We start from the raw sequence: 11,944 nt of genomic DNA on the forward strand, positions 1-11,944 counted from the left end.
AAGTCAAAGTTTTTGGAAAAAATTAGAAACTTGCTATTTCTTATGTTTGGGCCACAAAGTAAAATACTTAATATTATTATTTTGGAATACAAATTAGCTTATTTAAAAGGAAATTTAACCTTCTTTCTAATGAGCTTATTAAAATAGCTATAGCTTTAATAGTTTGAGAAATATAGGCATCTGTTTGATAAAAAGTAGTGATACCTTGAAAAAACATAAAATTAAAAATATCTATAAAACGGAGCCGAATCGAGCCATAGTTTATATGGAATTTTTTGTTGCAAATGATGCCCAGAATCACCTCCCGAAGTTACCGTAGTCTTATGCTGAACACCCTGTATATCATTGCTGGAAGGAAATGCAGTACGGCTGTTTAAGATGCATTGTGAAATCAAATCGAAAGATGTTCTTGTTGATTGACTTCCAAATCTGTACATAACTGACCTTGGTATCTTGGTATCTCACATAGGTTCCAAACCTTTCATCATTTTGATGTAACATGCGCTTCCTCAAAAGAATAGTGGCTTCCTACATCTCAGCTTGGATCTGTCCATTTTGCTTTTACGATCATTTCATTTAACAAATAAAAGGAGATAAACTCTTTTTTTTTTCATTCATCATCGTAACTTGTTTAGTTTTTTTCACGATACGATGATGCGCATCAGGGCATGTAGTTGTTGGTTGCCTCTACGTTGTTTTATTTGCTCATTGGACTGTATAATTTCTCTTGCAACACCTCATCCTTTGATTTATCCACCATTGAAAAAGCCCAGAGAATTTCAAGGCATACACTAGACCATGAGGATAAAAAAAAAAGTAAAGTAAAGTAATTGCCTATTTTTTCAGGCGGGGCTTAACGTCCAACTACTAATTTAGGTGTCGTGGACGGAGGCGACTAGCAAACATACTTTACTGTAAATTTCTTTTATTGACCATTAAATAAAATCCAAGGCCTAAGACCGGGAATCGAACCCAGTACCACAATACATATTAGCTTCGCAGGTCTCGCCTCTAACCGCTCGGCTACCGTGGCGCCTACCATGAGGATAATAGTTCATCTTTAATTTAAAGTAAAACTCAATTAATGATTATTTTGACAGGCAGGCTTTACTACACGATCAGTTGTGACAAACTAAGTCTAAATACATAGTCTTCACACTCAAACGACAAACTCCACCACCTGTCTTCTTACATCATACACCTATCCCACCAGCCGGCCATGTGCGGTACCTTGGAATGTACATAGACAAAGAGACTTACCTGGAACCCCCATACGAGACTTAAACGTACCGAACTAAGCAAACGATACAAACTTCTAGCCAGGCTATTCGAACGCTCAAAGCTCTCACTACAGAACAAACGACGACTCTATACAGCTCTTCTCACACCAATATGGACTTACGGACTCGAACTTTACGGAACAGCTAAAAAATCAAACATCAATAGACTGCAAACACTCCAATCCAAAATACTCCGCCGCATAGTAGACGCTCTATTCTATGTTAGCAACCACACAATCCATACAGATCTCCAAATTCCACTCATCTCCGAACTTGCCAAAATCCGATATAAAAATTTTCACCAAAAACTCTCATTTCATCCCAACCCTTTAGCTGCAAACTTGTCTTCAACTACGCTACCCTCCAATCCTCGAAGACGGCTGAGGCGCCATTGGCCCCGTGACCAACTGGGTGACTAATGGCGGCCATCACTGGATGACCGTCATTCACGTCTGCCACGCTTTTTATATACATTCATCACATTTACTTATTGTACCCTGTAGCTGTAGGTACAGGTGTAAATTTCATTAAAAGGATATTAAAAAAAAAAAAATAATAACAATTACACTTGCAATGTAAAAATTCAAGTTTTTAATACGAGTCGAAAAATTGAGGTAATATTGCGAATTTTGATTTATATATGATACGCTACTTGTTGCGTCAGCTGACTTGAAACTTGCGCGAGCGATTTGAACCAAATTATGGCGGAACTACGTATTATCCAAACACTGGCAGCTTCCTACATTGCGTTAGTTTATTATTTTGATGTTTTGTTCACTTTCTGGCCCGCTCCTAAGAACGTTTGCCCATCAATGATCTAGTCTAATCCTCACTGGGATCCTCTATAATAACTTGTCAGTGTTAGGTTCAGGATAATGAGAAGTTACTTTAACTCCTTCTAGATTAAATAGTAGTTCAGTTTTTGTATTTAGTTGCTTTTTCCAAAATAAATTTGTTTTTGCAAGAATTGAGCTTCTTTTTTTTTATTCAATAGCTGCCCCATTAATGGTAAACTGTAAACGAATATTTAATTATTTTGTGAAGAAGCGATATATGGGGTATCTGATGGTTGGACTGCTCCAGTAGAAAGAGGAGCGGAAAAGGAATGGACTGTGCGCTATTTGTCCGGGCGGACCAATAAAGCTGGGCCACTAATGGGCCGGTAAATGGAAAAGGAAAAACAATCAGAGAGCAATCTGCGCGGAAACTCCCATTTATATGGAAAAGTCGTTAGGGTCATCAGCTGTCCGAGTTGGTCTAGCGGCGTTTGGTAGACGTCCACACGGGCTAAATTGGTCGGGGGTATTATAAGCGCTGTTGCCATATTTCTGCTGTCAAATCGTTCACTATCGATTGATCACTGTTGACATTTCTATTTGACCCACAGCCAGCACTTCTTCTACTATTTTGTACACTTTTTTTTCTATCTATCCTTCCTTATGGTTGATGGGCTATGTTTATACAATATGCTGGATATTCCCTACTGTGTACTTTGGACAAGCAAGGGCTTTAAAGAAATCAACGGCCAAACTGTGATGAACACAATATTTGCCCGTAGTAAACATCTCGGACCCTTCGTTATAACATGAATGCAATTTCTTCAGTGTTACTTCTTAGGTAAAAATAACAGTAAATTTGTATTTATTATACCTCTTTTTTTAAAATTATGTTAACAAACAAATAATAGTTACTGTCCACATCTTTCAAAGCTTTGAGAGATGCTGATTTCACGTGAATCCAACATTGTACCCTATAAGGTTGTAATAAGACCAGTCACTATTGTTACTACATAGACTGGCATGACGAGAGGTTTTGTCTAAGGAGAAAGTCAAATTGCTCGGGATGTAGGAAATATAAAGACTTAAGGAAGATATTTACCCTAAAATCGGTGAATGGATTCACTGCCAGCTGTACAAAGAGCAAGATATCGTCACTATTGTTAGTAAAGATCGTCTTCAATAGATATGTCTTGTACATTTAATGCAGCGGTCGGCAAACCGTGTCCCTTGAGTGTGTTTGGCTCCTTGAATACCGTAAAATTTAATTTTATCAATAAACAATATCTTTATTAAGCTGAGTTTGAGTTTGAAAAGTTTATTTACAATTTAAAAACAGTATACAAATATATATTCAAAAGGAGTTTCCAGACTGCAGTGCTTATATATACTCTCCACAACCATGATTTTTACTTTGATAAATGTCCAGACTTAATATAAGGCAAAAAAACATTTAAAAAAAACCTTACAAATATTTATTAAGTGAATAAGAATTATTCAAGTATGGTTTAACTAAGTCTTAAAACTTAAAGTAGAGTTTATTAAGATAATTTCAGGGAACGTTATGGAGTGAAATAAGATGTTGAGGATTGAGTAAGGTATGTTGAGATGGTCTGGACATATAGAGAGGATGAATGAAAGGAGGTAGACGAACAAGACGAGTGTGGATGGGAGAGATAGAAGCAGTCGACCTCAGTGAACGTACCTCAATCAGATTGTAGATGTTTTTAGCAAAGTCCAGCTTTGGAGTACTCCCAATTAAGTTAATAACAATGTCCCTGTCTTAATAGTTAATGTTTGAAAAATGTGGCTCTCAAAAGAAATTTCAATCGTTGTACTGGTTGATTTGGCTCTGTTGGCTAATGTGTTTGCCGTACCACTGATCTAATAGATTAATAGAAATTACCTTACCGTAAAGACCGCTATTGCGGTGAGCAGATGAACTAGAAAATGACCTTATCGCTGCTGAGAGAAAATGAAGATAGTTGAAAGGTTTTCAGAAAAGCTGGAAGCTGAAAGAAGAATTAGTAAAATAAATATTCATTGCCGTTGTTACTCAAACAAAGATCCTATTTAAGTCCTTGGATTTTCGTTTTTATTCACCTCAAAAAACCCCTTGCGCTTGGCTTATAATATGTCATTTTTACCCATTATTAATTCCTTTATGTCTCCCATAGAAAACTTAATTTGAGGAAATACGAAAAATTGTAATTTTGCCTCTTAAAGTAGAAAGGATAATACTACAATTATAGATTTGAGGCATTTTTCCCTTTCAAATTTATAGACAATGGTTGTGATCAATTGTAAAATATAATCAATTTAAACATTTATTCCACAAATTTAGCGCTAATTCTGTAAGGTTAATTTTTGCAGTAATTTTAAAAGGGGGGAAAAAAATTTCAAGTAACTTTTTTATAAACTTAGATATTTATATATAAAATTGCTCCCTCTTGCTGAGTTATCTAGCAACACGCGTGAATGGTGCTATTTAGAATTGTTGGATAGGGAAGGCTTGAGTGAGAACGACGTTCACAGCTTTAAGTAGCTCTTTCCAAGTGGTAAATCAGGGGTCCTAAAGTGAGAATAGAGGATGAGAGTTGGTGAACGGAGAGGGTTTTCACTTGTCATTTGCATCTGTCATGTTTGGCTAGTGTCTGTTACTCTCTTAAGCTGAAGAACTTTGTCAACACTAGTCTTGGCCGTTACTTTATAACTTTCTATGTTTACTTCAAAAATAATATTTCAATATTGTTTAATTTATAAATAATTCATTCGGATTACATTGTAGTCAATTTCTTTTCATTTGAATAATGAAGTAGTTAAATGTAAACTGTAAAGATAGAGATTTAATCTTTCTTTTAAAAAAAATTATTAGTCTATTTTAAAGATTATGAACTTTGTATTAATACCCACTGATCACTTCATTAGTTTGTACAGGTTCCTCAAAAAGTTCTGTTTCTATTTGTTTTCTCTCACCTAAAAGGAAGAGTTACGTTTGGATCAATCATCTAATTGGAGATTCACAATTTGAGTACACCGAAAACGCAAAAAATCTCGTAAATTCTAACGAGGGGACAATACGAACTTTTTTGAATTGATATCCGCAACAACAGTTTTAATTAATCCACAGATTTCTTAGATATCCTTTAAAAATCTTAATGTGTCTCCCTTAGCTTCTCTCGTGCCTCACTTAGCTTTTCTCTTACTAGAATCCTGATTGCTCGATCTCCTTCGATGGATAGTGTTGTCTGCAAAAAGAGAGAATACAGCCTGCAGATCGGTATTGTCGTGGCACTAATCCTTATATATTAGTGAGACATACATATGCGCAAGTCAAGGTTATAAAATCATTGCTGCTTATGTAGAATATTGCTTATTTCTTGATGTTTCTTTTTTCTGCATATTTTAAATTTTTTTATTTTGATGGGTTGCTTATATTACTACGAAAAATATAAAAATACATATTTAATAAAGAATTTTTCTTTAACACAGCCGACCACACGAGTTGCAACTGAATATAGTTGAATCACTGTCTGAATTTTCCAAATTACTCTCTGAATCGCTTGAAATTATTCTACGAGTAGATCTATATTTCCTGGTTTGATAATTGTCCCCATCCTGTATATCAAAATTGTCTTCTGAACATTCTGATGCAGTAATCAAGATGAAATTCATTAAAAGCATCTTCAATTTTCTAGGGACATTTTATTAAGGTCTTTTTTTTATATTACAAAAGATAAATTACAAAATAGATATGGAGTTGTTATGCTCAATACAAACATTGTAAGACGAATTGTAGATGACTATGCTATCAACTGTAATCCAATATGGCGTGTATTTTTTTGAAAATTTCATGAACCGTTTATCACCATTATTTTTAGCAATATCTCTTTCTTTCTCATCTCCTAATTCTTTTACTCTCTATTATTTAAAAAATATAGTGATAATATATAGCGATCAACGAAGAGAAGCGGGCATCAAAATATATTAGTACTTAGTATACTTAAAACCATGTATTCAGTACTCCATTGCATTGCATTGCCAAACAGGGAGATATCCCCGATCGGTCGTGCTCTGACATTTTACAAAACGGAGAGATTTCCCCGAGTGGTCGGCAGTGTGTTAAGATACCACTCCAACTTGCTTTTAATCGGCAAAAAGCTAAAGATGCATACTGATAATGAGTGTTGTGCTTGCATATTCGCTCCAAGTAATTCTTCATCGCTGGCTAATCCGACATTTAGTTCCCGAAGGATTGAAAAGTTTGACACCTTTCTAGTAAAACATTGGGTGGGAAGGTCCAATTAATAGAAAAATTTTCGCTCCAACAGAAGGAGATAAATAAGAAACAGTGAATATTTTGATTTCATAATTCTGGAATGAATTTAAATCGCAGTATAAACAGAAATAATGAATGATTTTAATTGGTGAGTTTTTTCAGTATTTTTTTTTTGGAATGTAGTCAAGTTTTGAGTTGAAAATTACGTTCTTTGTTTTCTGTTTTGAGCATAATAATGCTCAAAAAAAGAATTACGCAATTAATATTCTTTTATTCTTCTATTACTGAAAATATAAGACAAAATGTTCATTATATTGTCAAAGATGCTTATTGTTTCTTTTTTTATGTATAAAAGAAGAAGCAGAAGTCTGTGATCAATTAGAAGGGGAACTTAGTGCAGTTTCGACTAAAGGAAGATATTTCTTCTTTTTATTTTTTGTCTTCCTTTTTTTTTTTAAAAAAAAAAAATGTGTCATTATGACTAGAGTTAGAGTGGAAAGAGGCTACAGAGGGTAATACACAAAGAGGAGGCAACAGAAATTCTCCAGTTCTATAGGGTCGTGATAGGCAAAGCTATAGGGAGAAGTGGCTGGAGGTTCGTTAGAGATCGGTTCAGTGGCTTGCTGCAAGAGGAGACGGCGAGATGTTGGCGATTCATTAGCCCCTTTGTCTGCCCCCTTATAGCCGCCGCTCTGGGTCCTCATTCTGTTAATACGCACACTCAAACCGATCATACACTCTTGGCCACCACTAGCTACTCTATACTAGCCTATCTTTACATCTTTGCTATGTACTCGATCAACCGAACCTAGTATCCTCCTGCTCTTACTGTTACATGGTTTAATGTCTAACCAACTGTCTACTAAAGATAATAAGATTTACCATCATAGTTTTGATACTAATATGATCGTCATTGTTAATACAACATATTATCACTTAAATTATCATCTCTTGTCAATGATGATAAAGTCAATTCAATAGTTTTCTCGAGTTTTTTTTTTTGTAATTATCATGTTTTCTTTCTCTAGTTGTGTTTGGCGGGATTTTTTAAAATGGAAAACAAATCATTTGTGATCATCTTAAGAAAATCACTGCCACCTACATTAGCTTCTTACGTCGCGAACACTATCTTCAAAAAAAAAAGAAGCCATCCAGATCGGCCTCCTTTTCTTTCATTTTCATTTCTCCAGTGACTTAAGAGGTAAGATTAAAAGACAGCATTGTCTCAACGAAATTTCCAACTCTTTTCGGTTGAATATTCATCTTCAAAAAAAAAAAAAAATCCCTGATTGCATTCCTTCACACCGAACCCAACCAGCACGGTTAATCATTATACGATACATTTAACAGGATTTCCATAGTTGGTTACACGCCAGTACGCTCAAAATCCTACAAAGCAGAGCCATTTCCAGGATCGTCATCCGTCTGTGTTTGCTGTTAGATAAAAACTCTTTTTTTTAAGTCCTTAATGAAATAGTTATATAAAATATAAATTTATGTACGATAACAAAACATTAAACAAAAAAAGGTCAACAATAAGCAATAAACATATTTAGTGATTTATATTTAGGCTAATAATGAAGTGAATTAGAACGGGTATGTGGGACAACATTTCGGTTAGATAAAGTGAAGTGAGATGCCCTCTCCTGCTAATTTATCTTCTTCTTGGTTCTACTAATGCAAGAGGGTATGGATACCCATAAGGTTGGAACAAAAACGTCCTTAATGTAATAAATAAAAGTAACAACAGTCTGATGGGGACGTACTTCTGTGTCCCCCCCCATTACAATACAATTCAATGTTATTCTCTTATAGACAATGTTGGACACAAATAATCTTCTACTGTTTGGGGCGCCAAACTCTCGTAAACTATTGTGTTTTTGTTATTATATGTGTATAAAAGTTTAGTGCGGTATATTAATAATAAACCATTAGCATGAATCATCATATTTGTTACATGTTCCGGTATTTAAAGATTTATGAAACTAGAAATCTAATTGTTTTGGAACTACACCAAATTGTTTTGGTTTTTCACTAAAAATATTTTGAGATCAGAGTGAAAAACCGAGAGGGGATCTACTTAGTTCTTCAGAGGGAATGGTAAGGTTCTTTAGAAGCAATGCAACCAAGCGGACCTGCCTCTGTCCTAATAATAAGAGCATCAAATATTAATATTTATGCACTTACAACTTCATGTAAGGCAGTAATACTTATTCCTTGAGAAGCGATGAAATTTTCATAGAGCATTCCCTGTATGTAAATATATAACAATATCGTAAAATAACCTGAAAAATAATTAATTAAACCACAGTAATTATGTGACGATAAGGGATTACTTTAATGATAGCGAGTATGAGTTCTGACGTAAGATTTTCCAGTTACCGGCAGAGCTTTGTGGTTAATGATGCTCAGGCTTGTGACAACTTCCCCCCGTTACACCGTATTATAGGCTTACACTCTAACACCAACATGGACTATGTAGAGCACTACATCAAGTACCTCGCCACTGGTTTCTTCAGTAAGTGTGAATTAAGTCACAACCACCTATGCAGGCAAATAGGGAACTATAGCATGGATACGGTGCACAGGCACAGGAGAGTTAAGGACTCCCTGAGGTAGAACTTTCCTATCAGCTGAGGTTTTTTCGAGTTTTTTGCCTCATTATTCAATTTTATAATTTTATGATTAAGGTTAAGGTGATGATTGTAATTATTATGCTGGAGGTTATAGTATTCGTACTGGCACTCCATTGTACATATGTATTTATTTTTATATAACAAATAAAAATCTTTCTTTCTTTCTGGTTAATGATTTCAGATGTTGACGTGTCTTAAATAAGAACTTGGACTAGCTTTATACACTTTGAAAGTGGTTTTATATAATTAAGATTTTGAAAAGATTGATATTTTCGTATTTTTAGGCTGAGAATAGCTTCACTAAGTTAATTTACGAATAACTGTTTAGTTTAAGGTTAAAAAAAATTAAAATTGATAAAACTCAAGCTTCCATTTACTCCAATTACCAATAATAACAACAAGAAACAGTTAATTTATTGTTATTATTGTGATTATTCTTTGGGAAAACTTATATCGTGAAGTTTGAATACAAGTGGGGTTTCCTACAAGAATAAAGAAGGGTGTGCAGACTCTATTCTACAGATTTAGCGTTCTTTGGAGGGACGGTAACACTTCATTGTAGGATAGTGACAACTTTTCTTCTAGCACGACAAACATATTATGCTGGTAACTTGTGAGCCACATGTTCTTCAAGCGAGCCGTAGCAAGGGAGGAGATACTCTTCGCAGTTCTTCTTCTGTTTCGTTGAACATATTTTGTTGCTCCTCTTCTAGTCTAACTCTCTTTCACACACCCACACGAAAACGTAGGCTAGATCTAAGTGCACAATCATTACAACTGCTGAATGTTAATACACAGATTTCTATTTCTTGACACCCCTTCCCACCTACCAACAATTCAGTGTGAGGGCGTGATGATTACTCTATCTTAAATCGCTCAGTTATTTTAGATAATCGCTTCTATTTTCTCGACCCTCTTACAATATCTATATAGTGCTGGTCTCTGACTACACGTGACTATACTCTGAATGTTGCACTGCAGTTCTGCATTTCCATCTCATCACTCACAAGCGATTAGTAATGTCTAGGGGAGATTGTTGTAGTTCTGCTGTTAATATTCGTTCACTATGAAACATAAGTTATTTTATCTAATATTCATTAGTCAAACTATCCTTTGGAATTTTCTACAAGGTCCATATAACTAAAAGCATATCTTGATTTTAGAAATATAACAATAATAATTACTAGTAATTATAAAATTCAGTTATCTTAAATAATAAAAGTAGTAAATAACCATGATAAAAAAGCCAGAGCAACTTTGCTACGAACAATATTAATAACCTCACACAGATTAACAAGAGTAACTAACTATCCAGCGTTCACAAGAGCGACATTTGCTAGATTATTCTTTAGAGAACAGTTGGTGGAATAGAGCACAAAAATATTAAGTCTGTAAAAAATGCAGTTGATCAGACCAAATTTTTTTTAGTAAGGAACTAAAAATTGATGAGAAAACATTTTCATGATTTTAAACTGGCATAAATGGAAAAGCAACTTGCGTGAGGAAGATACCTAGCCTCTAAGTATCTCGCTTTCATAAAACTTGACAAAATGGCAATTTCTTTGGGTACTGTATCCGAAATGGAAGGATTAATCCAGGCTATAGAAGGCCACTTATGTGTACGAGAAGCACATCATGAGAGAATATTAAAGAGTAGGGTCGGCTTTATCAGAAGACAAGTGTATATATGTTTCAGAAGACAGTTAACATGTACATATCACGAGCAGTTGCTTACAAAAAAACTTATTCAAAGCGTCAGAAAATTTTGGCCAAAATAATTTATATAGCCTTGTTCAAAAAATTTGCAATCAAATCTTATTTGGTGTGGTACCTTGCTATGCGTGTTCGCTCTCTTTGTTTGTGCAGGAATGCGTTCAAATACTATTGGGACTTACAAATACATGGTCCAAACAGTCATCGACAATAAGCAGGACATACTAGTGTTGATTCAAGCAAATAAAACGGCCATGGATTATTTTTTAAAGCCGCACTTTTTGAAGTGAATTTACTGAAGTTAAAGGGAGAAAATATAAAAAAAATTAAGATGGAACTAACAGAAATATATTGTATGGAGGTGGTAGCGATGTATTCGGTAATAATTTTGTAGAATAACATTGGCTTAAGAACTACGACTAACACTCTTTCCTACTGGGTTCATCTAATCACCTTAGAATCGATTTTGCATGGTTCAGATCAGTTAGCACTGTGAGAAGGCATGGAAAACCTGGCCATCGAATGACCCTGTCGTGCACTAAAAATGGCCCTCGGTGCCAATGACATCCGATAATTATTAAATAAAAATATTAATAATTGATATTAATATGGATAGTATAGAGTGATCGCATTATTGGTAAATTAAATAGATTTATAAAAATAAAGTACTTATGATCCACTTGGATTTGGTTAAATGACCTGCTTCAATTCCAAAGATGTTATATAAGAATGCCACTACTATTCATTAAGGTTAAGAAAAGTGGGCGGGCTGATAGAGTCACGCTTGTCTTACTCCCCTTCTGGTTACAAAAATTTAGATAAAAAACTTCTTCCAATAAAAATTCGATTAAACATTTTTCTCATCAAACATCTTAGTTTCTGTCGACAAATCAGCATCTGAGAAGTACAGGACTCGTCTGTACAGTAACGACGTTGACGGCTGAGTGTGAACGTAAATGTTAAGAAAGAGGTTTTTCCGATAGTTTGGTCATAGAGGTAGATTTGTTGGATGTCAAGTGTTGCTCGGCGTTTACTTTTTGTTCAACTTAAATTTTATCTCAATTCAAAGGGATCTAGAAAATATTAAGCAAACGTTTGGTTGTTTGTTAGCTTTAACATGGTCGCCTAGGATAAATCTTGGATTTACCCGTTGTAATATAAGTTTGATACTAATATAAAGCCAAGGAAGTATCCCAATTTTTATTTTACTTATTTTTTCATTTCAAATCATTTGTTTTATTAAATCATGTATTTGACTCT

At 34.6% G+C, this 11,944-nt stretch overlaps 1 protein-coding gene across 2 annotated transcripts in view; it reads left to right on the top strand.

Moving 5' to 3' along the window:
• The window catches only part of Ets65A (DNA-binding protein D-ETS-3), a 109,195-nt gene that overhangs the window by 95,045 nt on the left and 2,206 nt on the right, over positions 1-11,944 (top strand). The gene's annotated exons all lie outside the window — the stretch shown is intronic.

Source organism: Rhodnius prolixus, unplaced genomic scaffold (genome assembly GCF_049639745.1).
Source record: "Rhodnius prolixus isolate KJV_2025 unplaced genomic scaffold, Rpr scaffold_2, whole genome shotgun sequence".
In the NCBI taxonomy this organism is placed as follows: domain Eukaryota; kingdom Metazoa; phylum Arthropoda; class Insecta; order Hemiptera; family Reduviidae; genus Rhodnius; species Rhodnius prolixus.